This window comes from Bos javanicus, chromosome 1, assembly GCF_032452875.1.
Source record: "Bos javanicus breed banteng chromosome 1, ARS-OSU_banteng_1.0, whole genome shotgun sequence".
In the NCBI taxonomy this organism is placed as follows: Eukaryota; Metazoa; Chordata; class Mammalia; order Artiodactyla; family Bovidae; genus Bos; species Bos javanicus.
The window spans coordinates 151,125,905-151,142,124 of NC_083868.1; positions in this window are offsets into that span (position 1 = coordinate 151,125,905).

Consider the following 16,220-nt stretch of genomic DNA (forward strand, 5'->3'; position numbering starts at 1 on the left):
CAGGGAAGCCTGGAGTCCTGCAGTCCATGGGTCACAAAGAGTCCGACACCACTTAGTGTCTGAACTACAGCAGTGATGTATTACAGTGAGCATAAGATGAGGCTCGAGGTCCGCGGGAAGCCCAGTCTTCCACCGTCTTGGGGCCAGTTGGTTCTAATCTGTTTATGTCATGTCCTCAAAGGCTGAGTCATCCTTTCAAGGCCTGTGCCCTGCCCCCCTCTCTCTTGTCTCAGCTGTGTGTATTCAGAGTTTCTTTCCATTCATCCATGGTTTGAATATTGCTAAGTGTCCCCAGGAATGAATTTTGAGCATCCCCTGCAATCGTACAACTCAAACTAGAGATGAACACACAGACAGTGGGGATACCAGCCAGGAGGGTCATAAGGGTGGAGCTTGTCCTGTGGTTTAAGTGGGACAACCTCCCAAACCTCCCAGCGTGGTCCCAGGCAGGTACAAGGTTAATGCAGCAGAAATACTCATTTTTCTCCTTTTACTAAGGGGCTTCCTTGGTGGCTCAGTTGGTAAAGAATCAGCCTGCAATGCCGGAGACCTAGGTTCAATCCCTGGGTCAAGAAGATCCCCTGGAGGAGGGGATAGCTACCACTTCAGTATTCTTGCCTGGAGAATCCCATGGACAGAAGGGCCTGGCGGGCTACAGTCCGTAGGGTCCCAAAGAGTCAGACAAAACTTAGCAACTAAACCACCAACCAACCTAACTGAATGGGAGCTTTTTTGTGTTTGAAGTAAGCAGCTTTGAATTGTAGTCATACAGTGATACTCCATGAACTATAAGGCAGGAAAAACTTACCCTCCACCCTTCTAGGTGTGATAGCTGGGGCTCTGAAATCAACCCAAAGCAGTCAGACTGAGAGCAGAAAAGGTGTTTAATATTTATTTTTATTATTACATGCATGAGAGCATCACAGTGGGGGTAGGGGCTAATACTAAATAAACTGATGCAATGTGAGTGCTTATATACCATCTCAATAGAAGAAGCCGGGGAAGACGTGGTTCAGAGACCAGCAGAGGACTCGGGAAAGGTGAAGGCACCCTGAGAGGTGCAGATGGGAGAGGGGAGAGTCACTGAGGACGTCTGTCGGGGCGTGTGCCGGCTCCTGGTCTCCACCCTGGATAAGGGTGGATCTTCCCTGCTCATAGCGCTCCTGGAGGGGATATAGAACAATTGAGTTCTTTTCGGAGAATGTCTCTTTAGGCAGATGCGGAGAGTTCAGAGGAGGTCTCTTCCTGTGGTGACTGTTTTCCCAGTGGTTGCAGTTCAAAGTCATCAGTATGATCTGTTCAGATCAGTTCAGTCGCTCAGTCCTGTCTGATTCTTTGCGACCCCATGGACTGCAGCACACCAGGCCTCCCTGTCCTTCACCATCTCCTGGAGTTTGTTCAAACTCAAGTCCATCGAGTCGGTGATGCCATCCAACCATCTCATCCTCTGTCGTCCCCTTTTCATCTTGCCTTCAATCTTTCCCAGCATCAGGGTCTTTTCCAGTGAGTCAGCTCTTTGCATTAGGTGACCAAAGTATTGGAGTTTCAGCTTCTACATCAGTCCTTCCAATGAACATTCATGATCTCCTTTAGAATGGACTGGTTGGATCTCCTTACAGCCCAAGGGACTCTCCAGAGTCTTCTCCAACACCACAGTTCAAAAGCATCATACAGTGGCATGTTTTGGGGTGGCACGTTCTGAACTCTTTCAAAACCATATTTCTTTTCCTCTTGAGGAAACCTCTGAGCTGCTGTTTGTGTCCTCTTGTTTGTGAGTGCTTAGTAGCTTCATTTGTGTCTGACTCTTTGTGACCCCCAAGGACTGCAGCCCACCAGGCTCCTCTGTCCATAGGATTCTCCAGGCAAGAATACTGGATGGAGTGAATTGCCATGCCCTCCTCCAGGGGATCTTCCCCACCCAGGGATGGAACCTATGTTTCCTTCCTTGAGGGCAGATTCTTTACCACTGAGCCACCTGGAGGCCCCACGTCCTCTTCCTCAGTTCAGTTCAGTTCAGTCATTCAGTTGTGTCCAACTCTTTGCGACCCCATGGACCGCAGGCCTCCCTGTCCATCACCAACTCCCAGAGTTACTCAAACTCGTGTCCGTTGAGTAGGCAATGCCATCCAACCATCTCATCCTCTGTCGTCCCCTTCTCCTCCCACCTGCAATCTTTCCCAGCATGTCCTCTTTCTATAGAATTATAATGCCCTGTCTCAAAGATTAGCCCACAAACTCTGCTCAGGACACAGTGGCTTTGGCTTATGTTTATCACTGATGGTTATGAAACTGACAGCTCTCCCTTCCTGTCTGTCCCCAGGCCAGGCCGGGACCAGAGAGGGACCATTCGGGAAGGATCACTTAGAGAAAACCAGTCCCCGATACTTCGCCCTCTGTCTCTCTCTCTCTCCCTCAATCCCTCTCCAATCTCAGCTTCATAGAAACGGGCTGTCAGCCTTTCTACATTGGACACGCATGGATAGATCTACAGCGTGTGTGGTATTATAATGAACCCCAGTGAGCTCCCCACGGATCATGAGGTTCAGAGTAGTAAAAAGAACTCACATCCACTGACATGTCCCTCCCCCTTTAGAGGAGCACAAATCCTGAGAGCCGTGGGCGTTTTTTACCTTAAAAACACATGCACACACATAATTGTATTATACACTCATATTCCTGAAAACATACTTTCTAGTTTTAGTTGTTCTTCACTTTGACCAAAGGTTGTCAAGTTGAACGGAGTTTTCTGGGATTCACATTTTTCACTCAGTGTTTTAAGTTGCCCAGATATACTCCTCTGGTGGTGGGTTGTAGTTAACTCTTTCTCACCATTCTATCACATCCTGTTATATGATTCTGCCACAATTTGTTCATCTACTGTCTGGCTGGTGGGCAGTGGGTTATTTCTAGGTTTTTGCTATTCCTAACAGTGTTGACTCAAAAGATTCTTATGCACGTTTCTGATCAATTCAGGCAGGAGTTTCTTCTTGATATGTGCCTGGGGTGAATGTTCAACTGTAGGAGATGATGAGAAAATTTTTCAAAGGGTCTCTGCCCGTTCTGGTTTCCCAAAGAGCAATTTCTTAATCCTTTTACTGATGAAGAAAATAGGGATTGTGTGAATGGAGGTAGAGAAAAAATGCTTTTCCATGTGGAGGAAAAGAAACTGTGCCATTTTCTCACACTATCCACACCACTCCAAAGAGCTTAGAGTCTGAAATTCCAATAGCAAAGTTTGTACTAGAAAAGTGAGATGAATATTCTAACTTGGGGGTGGAAGGATTTCTTAAAACACAATAAGCATACACCATAAATTAAATCAAACCAGTAAATCCTAAAGGAAACCAACCCTGAATATTTATTGGAAGGACTGATGCTAAAACTGAAGTGCCAATACTTTGGCCACCTAATGCGAAGAGCTGACTCATTGAAAAAAGACCCCATGCTGGGAGATTGGGGGCAGGAGGAGAAGGGGACGACAGAGGATGAGATGGTTGGATGGCATCACCGACTCAATGGACGACTCTGAGCAAACTCTAGGAGAGAGTGAAGGATAGAGGAGCCTGAAGCGTTGCAGTCTGTAGGGTTGCAGAGTCGGACACAATTTAGTGACTGAACAACAACACAGAGACAGAGAGAGAGAGACCTCATCTTGCTCCTCTCAGCCTCCCAATGGCATGTGGACCTTCACCCCACCCTGGGGAGTCAGGCTCTGCACACACACTCACAGACATAAGCACGTACACACACACTCACTTTTATGCGCTTCATATATTTTATCTCTTTGAACCCTCGTAACAACCCTTTATGGCACCCCACTCCAGTATTCTTGCCTGGAAAATCCCATGGACGGCGGAGCCTGGTAGGCTGCAGTCCATGGGGTCGCGAAGTGTCGGACACGACTGAGCAACTTCACTTTCACTTTTCACTTTCATGCATTGGAGAAGGAAATGGCAACCCACTCCAGTGTTCTTGCCTGGAGAATCCCAGGGATCGGGGAGCCTGGTGGGCTGCCATCTATGGGGTCGCACAGAATCGGACACAACTGAAGTGACTTAGCAGCAGCAGCAGCAACAACCCTTTAAAGTTGGTATTATTACCACCTCCCCGCATTGTACAGATGACTAAACTGAGGCTCTGGGGCTGAAGTTTTATCTGAGGCATCAGCTCAGGGTGGCAGAGCTGAGCTTCTAATATCCTTATCACCCACAGGACACTGCAGCTTTGCACATCAACCGCAAAAAGGGCAGGCAAGGACCCTCTTGGTGCCCACACAAACCCCAAGATTCACTTGGAATCACCACATCTTCTGCTTCAAAGGGAGGAGGTGGAAGATGGGAAGTCACCACGGCGTATAAATAGCCCTTAAGAGCCTCCCCAGTCTCCTAATTGCAAAGTGAAAAGTGCAGGAGGGAATGGGTTGCTGCTGGTGCCTTTGTCCCCAGTTGGGGAAGGTTCCCCTTTCTCCAGGGAGACTCTGATGCTTATTGGGGCTCATGTGAAATGGGCTCAAGCCCCTGAGCCCAGCCTCCTGTAACTCTCCTTTGGCTTCCTGGTGCAGTGTGCAACCTGTACAACTGTAGCACATGGTAGCCCTGTGACAGAGGGAAGACCATCTCAGGTGCAGTGGGCGGGAGGTAGCTTTAACTCTGGGCTGGTTTTGTCAGACCTGCTGAGGTCATGCTTGGAGCAGAAGAGGCGCCAGGAGAGACACAAGCCAGCCTACTCCCAGCAGCAAATCTGTCCCAAGAGAAATGTGCCTTTTCCTAATGTCACCAACTTTACCGGAAGTGCTTCTCTCCATCTGTCTGTCTTTTTCTGTTATTACCTCTCTCCTTCTTCAGAAAAGAGATTCTATTTAAATTTGTTGCAACAAATAGATGCTCACATGGGTGGTGTATCAAAACCATGGAGGATGTTAGAGAAAGCGCTTCATTCAGAAGGCGAGCCTGAGCTAGGTCTGGGATTGGCCGGGGCACCGTTGCCAGGGCAACACAGCTGCAGCATCCTGCCTGCCTCCTCATCAGGCACCACCTTCATTTCTCCCGGCGACCTCGGGTTATTAAAGTGCCCTAGTTGACTCTGCTTTGGTCTGCTTTTGGGGCTTCAGCACCATTCCAGGGACAAAGGCCAGCACCCTCTCTGTGCTTGCCTGTGCCACCTCGCAGAGGACAGCCTGTGAGTCACTTCTTACATTTGGGGCTGTAAGCAGTTTATATCCCAGTGGCACTCAGTGAGATGCTGAGGACACCGGTGCAGCTGCCTCCTTGGCCTCCCACAGGACACGAGGTTCCCTTTATCTCCTGAGACACATCATACGGTGTAAATACCGCTGTCTCTGAGAAGACGATTCGTCCACTCTTAGATGTGTCTCTGCTATAGTGCTGTCACACCTGGGGTTCCAGGGCTGGGAGACCAAGACCAGGGCAGCCTAGCTCTATCTTCTGGATCCCAGAAGGAGGAGGGATGGAGGCCCGAGAAGGCGGGGAGGCACAGAGGAGAGGTCATGGACCAAGTCAGGAAGGTGCGGCTCCTTACCGGGACCCAAGGGCCTAAGTAGTAAAGGACATTTTTATTGTCATTAGCTTTTCCTCCCAACAGGCAGGCAGGCAGCCGCCATGGGCTGTGTGCTGTTCCCGTGACAATGACAACAGAAACCACAGATTGTTGTTTTACCCAAAGTTACGTTTACTGCCAACGCCTCCACACATCACTGCCCATCAGTGCTTCAAAGTGATCCTAGGAGTTAGTCCTGCTGTGGGTCCCGTTATGATAGAGCATGTATGTGTGTGTGCTGTGATCAGGCGTGTCCGACTCTTTGTGACCCCATGGACCGAATTCTCCAGGCTGAAATACTGGAGTGGGTAGCCTCTCCCTTCTTCAGGGGATCTTCCCGACCCAGGAACCAAACCCAGGTCTCCCACATTGCAGGTGGATTCTTTACCAGCTGAGCCACAAGTTACATGTAAATGAGAAATGATGGTGTTGACTCGGACTTTCTAAGGGGAAAAAACATATATTTAAAGAATAAAACCTAAGTCATGGAGATGATAACACAAAAACTCACTACAGACCGCAAGAGTCATTACACTTGTTATTTAAATCTAATCCTGTTTTAATTAATTCTGCCAAAGCAAAGACACCGAAGAAGGATATGCTCCAACTTACATTCAGCGCACGTGTACAATCAGGCTACTGGCTCTTTGATTGTTCATGTGGGGAAACAGGCAACAGAAAATTAAAAGGAGCTTGGCCAGATCTGCCCAAGGCCCTTTAGGAAACCCTCAGCGTAGCTCACCACCCTGCCCATTATTGCGAGGAAATGAACCATTGGAGTCTAAAAAGAAACTCGCGTTTCCCTGACTTTGCTTATTTTTCATCCTTCAAAGAACAACTGTTGTGCACACACTCAACCAGCATCAGATTAAAGCACCAGAAACCACATCTAATCCTTCATCTTTACTTGGGTGGCGACTTAATAGCCACCTGACCTGACGAGCCCATGATTACAAGCAAGTCTGCCACTCAGCACTTACACCACCCTTGGTCGTCAGTTCTAAGAGCCACGTGATGACCAGTGAGTTCATCTGCACAGCCCATGGGGTGGGATGTGAGATCCTGCTTCAATCTGATAGTGGGAAAAAGCAGGACCATGGAGGCCCAGGCACGTGCCTCAGGCCCAGCACACTCATCAGTGGCAAGATCTAAATCCATCTCAATCCTGTGAAGCTCCTTCTCCCAAGCACTCTCCACTTTGACTGTTCAATTAATTCTGTTGTTTAGTCGCTCAGTCGTGTCTGACTCTTTGCAACCTCATGGACTGTAACCCACCAGGTTCCTCTGTCCATGGAATTTTCCAGGCAGGAATACCGGACTGGGTTTCCATTCCCTTCTCCAAGGGCTCTTCCTGACCCAGGAAGAGAATCCATGACTTGAACCCTTGTCTTCTGCATAGCAGGTGTACTGTTTACCACTGAGCCACCAGGGAAGCCCTTTAATCTATATTATGAATGTGTAATTTACAAACAAATGTATGTATTTTGTTTGTATAGTTCAATGAGCTTTGGCAGATAGAAGCACATAATCAGCACCACAGTAAATGTATGAAATGGTCTGATAATCCCCCCAATTTTCTCATATGCCTTTGCAGTCTATCCCACTCCTGGCCCTAGGCAACCGCTGAATGGCTCTCTGACACTGCAAGCTTGGCTTTCCTTTTCTAGAACTTTAGATGAATGAGATCAAATATAAACTTCCTATAAATGGAAACCAGATGCAAGGTTTGCTGAGTGTTTACAGCATACTGGGCTCCAGAGAGGTCAGGAGCATAATCACATCAGTGCTATCTGAAGGTGCTTCTCCCCTCTAAACGGTCCACCCCTCTGGATGGCTGCTGATGGGAGAGCCTTGTTAAAATGAAACAATGAGGCTCCGTGCTGAGCTCCACTCCGCTCAGTACTTGGCGCTCCCCACACCTACGTGCACCTGGCCTTTTCTCAGCCTGGTTGCTATGGAATGTTTGCTCCACGTCGTCTTCACAGAGGACACGGTGAGTCGCCCTCGGTGCCCAGGGCAGCTCATGTCATCTTTTCTCATCGTCCCTTCTCAGCCCTCACCTTTCCCGGGCCTTGCAGTCCCCCCTCAACCTCTGCATCTTGAGGCCTGTCTCGGATGTCCAGCATCCCCTTCACTTGAACCATTTCCACCACTGGCTCCTCCACGGGCCCCGGCACTCTGCTCATTGTTGAAATTCCTTCCTTCCTCTTGACACGCCAGCATCTCCGTAACAGCAGAACACTGGCATCGGGATGTCCCAAGGCCAGCGTTTCCCAGTGGAAGTAAACAAAAAACTCTGGGTGCCTGAGGGGGCTGCCCAGGAAGAGAAGGATCTCAGGGAAGAACAGGACTTGCCTCCTGGTGTGGCCAAGTGTAGACTGAGCCTGGCTCTCCCATTTTCCTCTTCAGAAACCTAGGCTGAGACGGTGAGGGGAGCCCTGAACTCCTGGCCTTGCATAGAGCACGGGTGCTCAATAGATGTTCACTGTTGTGAACATACACTTTGTCATGGGGGAAAGCCAATATCAAAAAAAAAAAAAAAAGAGCTAAGCGAGGCACACCCAGCCAAGCCCTCCCCAGGGTTCACTTTATAAACGCCTCATCACATGAATAAAACCATGCCCTTTGTTTCAGAGATGCAATAGGCAGAATAATTGTAATCCCTGGAACTCGTGCATACGTCATGTTATGTGGCACAAGAGATGTGATTAAGGTTCACATTTTAAAATAAAGAGATTATCCTGGCTTATCTGGGTGAGCCCAGGCTAATTGCATGAGTCCTCAAAAGCAGAGAACTTTCTCCGACTGGAAGCAGAGGAGAGATGCAACAGACGGAGAATCAGAGGTGCAAGAATGAGAAGGATTCATCCTGGTTTTCTTGTCTCTGAGATACAATGACCAGAGACAGGCCTCTAGGAGCTTGGGCAGCCTCCTGCTGGTGGATATGAGGAAACTGGACCTCAGTTCTACAACCACAAGGAAACAGGCTCTGTTCAGTTCAGTCACTCAGACGTGTCCAACTGTTTGTGACCCCATGGACTACAGCACACCAGGCTTCCCTGTCCTTCACCATCTCCTGGAGCTTGTTCAAACTCAAGTCCATGGAGTCGGTGATGCCATCCAACCATCTCATCCACTGTTGTCCCCTTCTCCTCTTGCCTTCAATCTTTCCCAGCATCAGGGTCTTTTCAAATGAGTCAGCTCTTTGCATCAGGTGGCCAAAGTATTGGAGCTTCAGCTTCAACATCAGTCCTTCCAGTGAATATTCAGGACTGATTTATTTTAGGATGGACTGGTTGGATCTCCTTGCAGTCCAAGGGACTCTCAAAAGTTTTCTCCAACACCACAGTTCAAAAGCATCAATTCTTTGGCGTTCAGCTTTCTTTATAGTCCAACTCTCACATCCATACATAACCACTGGAAAAACCATAGCTTTTACTAGACAGACCTTTGTTAGGAAAGTAATGTCTCTGCCTTTTAATACGCTGTCTAGGTTGGTCATAACTTTTCTTCCAAGGAGAAAGCGTCTTTTAATTTCATGGCTGCAGTCACCATCTGCAGTGATTTCAGAGCCCCCCAAAATAAAGTGTCACTCTTTCCACTGTTTTCCCATCTATTTGCCATGAAGTGATGGGACCAGATGCCATGATCTTCGTTTTCTGAATGTTGAGTTTAAGTCAACTTTTTCACTCTCCACTTTCACTTTTATCAAGAGGCTCTTTAGTTCTTCTTCACTTTCTGCCATAAGGGTGGTGTCATCTGCATATCTGAGGTTATTGGTATTGCTCCCGGCAATCTTGATTCCAGCTTGTGCATCTTCCAGCCCAATGTTTCTCATGATGTACTCTGCATATAAGTTAAACAACCAGGGTGACAATATACAGCCTTGATGTACTCCTTTCCCTCTTTGGAACCAGTCTGTTGTTCCATGTCCAGTTCTAACTGTTGCTTCTTGAACTGCATACAGGTTTCTCAAGAGGCAGGTTAGGTGGTCTGGCTGCAGACCTGTATCCAATCAGTGCTGGTCCCATCCCTCCCTCTGCTGACCTCGCTAAGGCCCCCATCCATCACAGTGAAGTCCCACCCCTCCAGCACCATGAAGCCGGTTGCCTCTGTCTGGTCTCCACGTGCTCCTTCACCACCCTCTTTTCCAGCTGAGCAACCTCCTCCCTTTGCTGATAATCGCTCTGCACATCCCTTGCCCCTTCACCCTGAAAGCAGTTGCCCAGCATTGCTTCCTCCTCCTTGAGGGCTTTGTTCAAGTGTCACTTCTCAGTAAGACCTGCCAGGCCCCCTCCCCCAACCACCCTTGTTTTATCTCTCTCTGCAGTTTAGCACATGTGTTTTCACTTGTTTTGTTTATCATCCGGCTTTTCTGTTAGAACAATTGTTCTCAGCGGGGGTTGATGTCCTCCCAGGGGCCGGTTGTCCCTGTCTGGAGACCGTCTTGAATCTCACGAATGACCAAGGATGCTACAGGCATCTAGCAGGTAGAGGCCAGGGGTGCTGCTAAACATTCTACGATGCACAGACAGCCCCATAAGAGAACTATTAGGTCCAAAGTGTCAATAAGGCTGAGACGGAGAAGCCCTATCTAAAACTATGAATTTCATGAGGACAGCAATTTCCTGGTCATCACTGTGTCCCAGAGCCTAGGACACAGGCTGAAATGTGCTCCGTGGATGTTTTGGACTCAGTGAACATGTTGAGGATTGCTCCCTAAAGCACAGGAAATTCTTGCCCATCCATAACTGGCTGGTTGCTGGTCACTCATCAGTATTTCTTCCTTTCTCAACGTCAGAAAACTGGGAATCACTTTCAAATTTCCCTTTTCCTGCTTCTCCTCCACCCCTGGGGTCCCTGGTCTCCATCCTTCCAACCTGAAGCTGTGAAGGTAGGTGGGATCCCAGGGTCCTAGGAAATGGAGCAAAGGAACCCAAGCCGACCCTTCCTCTCTCTTCCAAAAAGAGGCATCATCTCCTCTTCCTTCCTGGCTTACTTGTGTTTCACATTTAAGAATTCAGGAAGGGAGGTGGTTAGATGGAAGTCCCTCTCACAGTGGGAGACAGCATTAACATTTTGCTCCCTCAGCTTGGGGATGACCAGGGTCAGTGCAGCCTGCTTTACACCAGCTGCTTTAACTAAATAAGTGGATGAAGAAGCCATGGGGTCCTTGCAAACCAGACCACACTCACTGGGGAAGCCCGCTGAGCTGAAAACTGCAGGAAGGAAAAGAGAAGAGACTTAAGTGATGAATCTCAAACAGGGGCTTTCTCCCAGAACCTAATGGTCTGAAAAATCTTCCTAATTAGTCATTAATTGGTATGTTAGCAGCACCGTGTGCCAGGCATTAAGTGGGTAATTCCCATTATTTCTCGAGAGCAAAGTAATACATCTAATCAGCCAGGCAGAGCGTTCCTTTGCTTATGTAACCGCGCAGCCAGCCCTCTGCCAGCTCTGCAGAAACAGTGCTCCTTTCTGTCTTTAAAGAAAACTCCGGAGTCTTCTGTTTCCCCAGCCCCACAGAGAAGCACTTCTATCATTTAGAGTTGGTCTTTGTTTCCCCGCTGTTGGGTCTGCACTTTTTTGAGAACGGACTTTTCCTCTTAAAGGATATTTTATTAAGTCTCGGACTCCTGCTGGGGAACTTGGTGTTTCCAACCTCTTGGTCACTGAGGAGAACACGGCAGGTAATTTTAGCATTGCTAATTAGCTCTGCTGAAGAAACTTATTTTAAATGAGTATGACTCAGTGCTTAGTCATAGCATTTTATTATACTGTCATTACCCCCCCAAAAAATAAAACCTAGACTTTATTCTACACTAAAAAGAAATAATGAAGCCATCTGAAAGCTTGGTTGTTCTATATAGGTGAAATTTTCTGTATTTCTATATTTCTATCAGATGTTTTGTGTCCAAGGGAACCGTGGTCCATGGAGGGATAGAGCGTCCTGGAATCAGAAGGCTTGGGTCTGAGTCCTGGTTCTTTCTCGTGCCTACACACTGTGTCTAGAGAGGGGTCCCTACCCTCCCAGGATCAGCTGGGACCACAGAGATGGGGCCGCCTCTCCTCTGTGGACTGGGAGGGCGTGACCTCTCAGAAGGAGAAGCAAAGGGGAGCTGAGGTGGGGGAGGGGTGATGAGCAGGGTGCAGGAGCACACGGGCGGGGCCAGGGCACAGGGAAGAGGCTGAACCAGCCCTGTCTGCTGCAGCTGGGGGTCCCCCGTGGGAGGTAGGGCCAGAGCATGGAGGGGGGGCACACTGTAATTACAGAGCAGCAAGACCTCTTCAGAGGGGCCAAGAGCACCCTCCTCCATCTCTCTCTCCTCCCAAGACTTTCAGAAACAGAGACGCTGGGACGGGGGAACAGATGCCCCAGGATCTTCAGGGGGAAAGCAGGACCCGAGTGAGCCTGGACCACCATGGAGATGTCTGCACTGTCGTCGTGTCTGCAGGGCCAACCAAGGACCTGGTTCATTAAGAGCCTGAGACTGCGAGGATGCGAGGGTCCCAGGACCCTCCTCTGTTTTTGTGTTCTTCCTGCTCCTCTAACTTGAGATGTCCCCTCCCCTTCTAAGAATCCCTAAGTCCCCTGCAGGCCAGGTTACACCGAGCATCAGTGCTCACCTTACAGCATCTCTGGGGTGCCTCAGACTGTGCCTCACACCTGGCGGGCACGCCATGCATGTCAAGAGTTTCTCCTGAGTGATCCAAGAGATGGGCCTTTCCAGATTGTGACAAAGGTACACACGCGAGACAGAGGACCCGGGTCTGGGTGAGACCCCGCCCTGGCTAGTGTCTGCATCCTGGGCATCTTGCGGGTGGGCTGCCGCTCTCCTCCAGGTAGTTCGCCTCCATTTTAGCCCCCAAAGTTTTAGATGTTAAAAATCTGCAAGTCAAAGAGTGGATGAGCATGTTCTATCTATCAGTTAGGATTTGCTATGATTGGTGGTGTTCAGTTACTGAGTCGTGTCTGACTCTTTTGTGACCCCAGGGACTGTAGCCCAACAGGCTCCTCTGCCCATGGGACTTCCCAGGCAAGAATACTGGAGCGGGTACCCATTCCCTTCTCCAGAGGATCTTCCTGACCCAGGGATCGAACCCACGCATCCTGCATTAGCAGGCAGATTACCACTGAGCCATCAGAGAAGCCCACTGCTAAAGTAACAGTGGTTTAAACAGAGTGAAAGGGGGCATCCCTCTCCCGAAAAGCCCGGTAGAAGCCATCTAGCTCAGCTCCCCCAAGCTCCATCATGCTTCCCCTTGGCCGCCCCTATGGTTAGGGCCTTGTCTCTCGGTCCAGGCGGTGCCCCAGTTACTGCATCTGTGTTCCAAGCAGCAGGAAGGCTCCAGGTGGCTCAGCCATCAGCGCCCCAAGATATGACAACCAAAAATATCCCCACACCCCACCAAATGTCCTTTAGGTGCAAAATCACAAACACCCCTCATAAAGACCATTACCCTAAATCCAGTATCAACAATTTCTATACCTCTAGCTGAAGCACCCTGAAAGATGATGTTGAAGTGCTGTATTAATATGTCAACAAATAAGGAAAACTCAGCAGTGGCCACAGAACTGGAAAAGGCCAGTTTTTACTCCAACCCCAAAGAAAGGCAACGCCAAAAAATGCTCAAACTACTGTACATTTGTGCTCATTTCACATGCCAGCAAGGTAATGCTCAAAATACTTCAAGCTAGGCTTTAGCCGTATATGAACCGAGAACTTCCAGATGTACAAGCTGGCTTTAGAAAAGGCAGAAGAACCAGAGATCAATTTCTATGACAAACCTAGATAGTGTGTTAAAAAGCAAAGATATCCCTTTGCTGACAAAGGTCCATACAGTCAAAGCGCTGGTTTCTCCAGTAGTCATGTACGGATGTGAGAGTGGGACCAGGAAGAAGGCTAAGTGCCATGGAATTGATGCTTTTGAACTGTGGTGTTGGAGAAGACTCTTGAGAGTCCCTTGGACAGAAAGGAGATCAAGTCAGTCAATCTTAAAGGAAATCAACCCTGAATATTCATTGGAAGGACTGATGTTGAAGCTGAAGCTCCAATATTTTGGCCTCCTAATGTGAAGAACTGACTCATTGGAAAAGACTCTGATCCTGGGAAAAATTGAAGGTGGAAGGAGAAGGGGATGACAGAGGATGAGATGGTTGGATAGCATCACTGACTCAATGGACAAGAATATGAGCAAACTCCAGGAGATAGTGGAGGACAGAAGAGCCTGGTGTGCTGCAGTCTATGGGGTCACAAAAAATCAGATATGACTTAGTGACCAAACAACCACAAAGCTGAAGCACCCAGGTTTATAAGACCCAGAAAGAGAGGCAGGGTGAGATCTCCTCCACCCATGACCAGGAGAGGTGTTATGGAAGAAAGCACATAGGATTTCAAATAAAGATCTGGGAAACTGGGAAGAGGGAGGCAGCCCTGATGACATCATCTGAGACCCGGATCCAGTGGGGCCTGAAGACCCCTCATTTTTAAAAAAAATTTTATTTATTTTTGCTTAAGTTAGTCAGAACTCTCAATTTCTGTCACTTATACCCAAAGGAATCCTGATCATTTCAACAAATGTTTGGGTAATATCAATGCTATGAAGCCCTAGTATCTTTGGATCTAAATGATCTTAATTTTTTTAATGTCTATTGAGTAACATGCTTTCTAATCCAATATCTGCATTTCCTCAACATGAAAGCAAAGAACAGAACAAACACAGACCTTATTTCTAACTGGAATCTTGAGACATACTTTGGCTTCTGGTGGGGCACATGTGCTTTCCAAGGTGGCGCTAGAGGTAAAGAACCTGCCTGCCAATGCAGGAGACGTAGGAATCTGGGTTCGATCCCTTGGTTGGGAAGATCCCCTGGAGGAGGGCAAGGCAACCCACTCCAGTACTCTTGCCTGGAGAATCCCATGAACAGAGGAGCCTGGCCAGCTACAGTCCATGGTGTCGCAAAGAGTCGGACACAACTGAGGTGACTTAGCACGCACGGGGGAAATGCCCCATTGATGGGAGTGGCTGATGGGCACTGTGGAGCATCTTTATCCAAGAGTCGGTGTCCTGTGCTTATTCTGAACCCTGTGGCAGGCCTTATCCACACCACAGATCAAGCAGAGGCTCAATTAATTTTCTCTGTTTCAGAGAAAGCAGCTAGATTATAACTCCCTGGACGACTTTTGTGTTTTCATCTCTTTGCAAGACTTGACTCAACTAACTGAAAGAACATAGGTAACAGGAATAAGATACGTGACACTGTTCTTTGATTTTTAATAATGTATTATTAACCAGGATTATCCATTCAAAGGAGAAGGCAACGGCACCCCACTCCAGTAAAGAGGCTTCCCAGGTAGCACAGCAGTAAATAACCCACCAGCAATGCAGGAGATGCCAGAGATGCGAGTTGGACCCCTGGGTCAGGAAAACCCCTTGGAGAAGGAAAAGGCAACCCACTCCAGTATTCCTGCTGGAATAACCCTATGGCTAAAGGAGCCTGGCAGGATACAGTCCATGGGGTCGCAAAGAGTTGGACATGACTGAGTGACCAGACAACAGCAATCCACTGAAAACTTTGCAAGGAGAAGACATTGTCCTTACAAGTTCTGCACAGTGTGGAATTATTTTTAATCTACAGAATAGTAGTACTATATGTATTATGAAAATTTTCTGAATACGGCACAGTTCACGTTAGAGCAATGAAAACCCAGTGCAAACGACCATAAGCTTAGAGACGACTGAAGAACAACTTTTACGTGTGCAATTTAAGTATCAGCAGTTTTTAATCAGCTCGGTTGTGTCCCAGAAATGCACCATGACTCAGAAGGTTATCCTGCTGGGGATCTCAAAAACCCTTGTTTCTACCTCTGGTTTTCTTTGATTCACTCAAGTACTATCTCAGTGCCGTCAGCCAGTGTTTTAACTTTTCTGTTTGTATGAAGAGTAGGGATGTTTTGTCCAGACACCAACTTGCATTTCTGGTCTGGATAACAATAGAAGTGGATTAGCCAAAGTCGAAACCTGGGTTAATGAAAAACTTCATTAGGAGGGGGAAAAAAAAAAATCTAAGCCCAGTAAGTTTCTATATGTTTATCATAAAAGTAACCTAGACTCCACCCTGGAGAGTATACATAGACAGACTGTTCACTGTGTATATTGACCTGGTTTTATGAAAAAGCTTTCGTAAACATATCCTATTAAACCGGAATGGCCACTTTCTTCCTTTTCTCAGCTAGCACAGGAAAGGACTGGAGCCCACGGAAGTATAGTTTTATTACGGGGGTGACCTATTGCCCAGTGGCCCTTGCCCTCTTGGTTTATGGGGCGGTCAGAGTTCATTGCTGGTGAGCATTGACTTCACACACTTATAAAGCATGCTTTAAAGACTGTCCAGACACAGCGACTCATTAAACATCTCTATATGTAAGTCTGCTTGCCTACATTTTTGGATTTCCTGGGTCACGTTTGTTTAAGAAAAACCCAACTGAGCGTCTTCAGGTCTGAAAGTCAAATTTCAACTCTGAATATGGAGGCTGAAAGCAGAAGATTTCATCAGAATTGAAACAGACCCAATGTAACTCCAAAAAGTCTCTAAGAATCGCGTATGTTAGGGGAGATGGGACAGGTTTCCATGGAGCGATGCCTGTGTGGGTGGGACCGTG